Source organism: Plasmopara halstedii, assembly GCF_900000015.1.
Source record: "Plasmopara halstedii genome assembly, contig: Scaffold_3060, whole genome shotgun sequence".
NCBI classification, from domain to species: domain Eukaryota; phylum Oomycota; class Peronosporomycetes; order Peronosporales; family Peronosporaceae; genus Plasmopara; species Plasmopara halstedii.
This window is the reverse complement of record NW_020189964.1, coordinates 3,218,202-3,218,524: the sequence shown is the minus strand read 5'-3', so window position 1 is coordinate 3,218,524 and position 323 is coordinate 3,218,202.

The window sequence follows — 323 nt, the reverse complement described above, 5'->3', positions numbered from 1 at the left end:
CATTTTCGTTCACAGTCGTGCCGAGCACGGGAGGACGGATGAGAAGAGCCATATCGTTTATTTAAGAGCGGTGTTCGAGTGCATGCGCGCTAACATACTGTACGCCAGTGCAGACAAGTTCATCTTTGGCGCAGAAGAGATTCCCATTTTAGAGTGCTTCATTGGGAAGTGTGGCCTTTGAGCGGATACCGTTAAGGTCAAGGCCGTTGTAGACTAGCCCGTTCCAAAGAATCAAAAGGACTTGCGTAAGTGGCTTGGTCTCGCCAACTTCTTGCACACATACAGCGTAATTTACGCAGAAATGGCATTATACAATCTCCTTA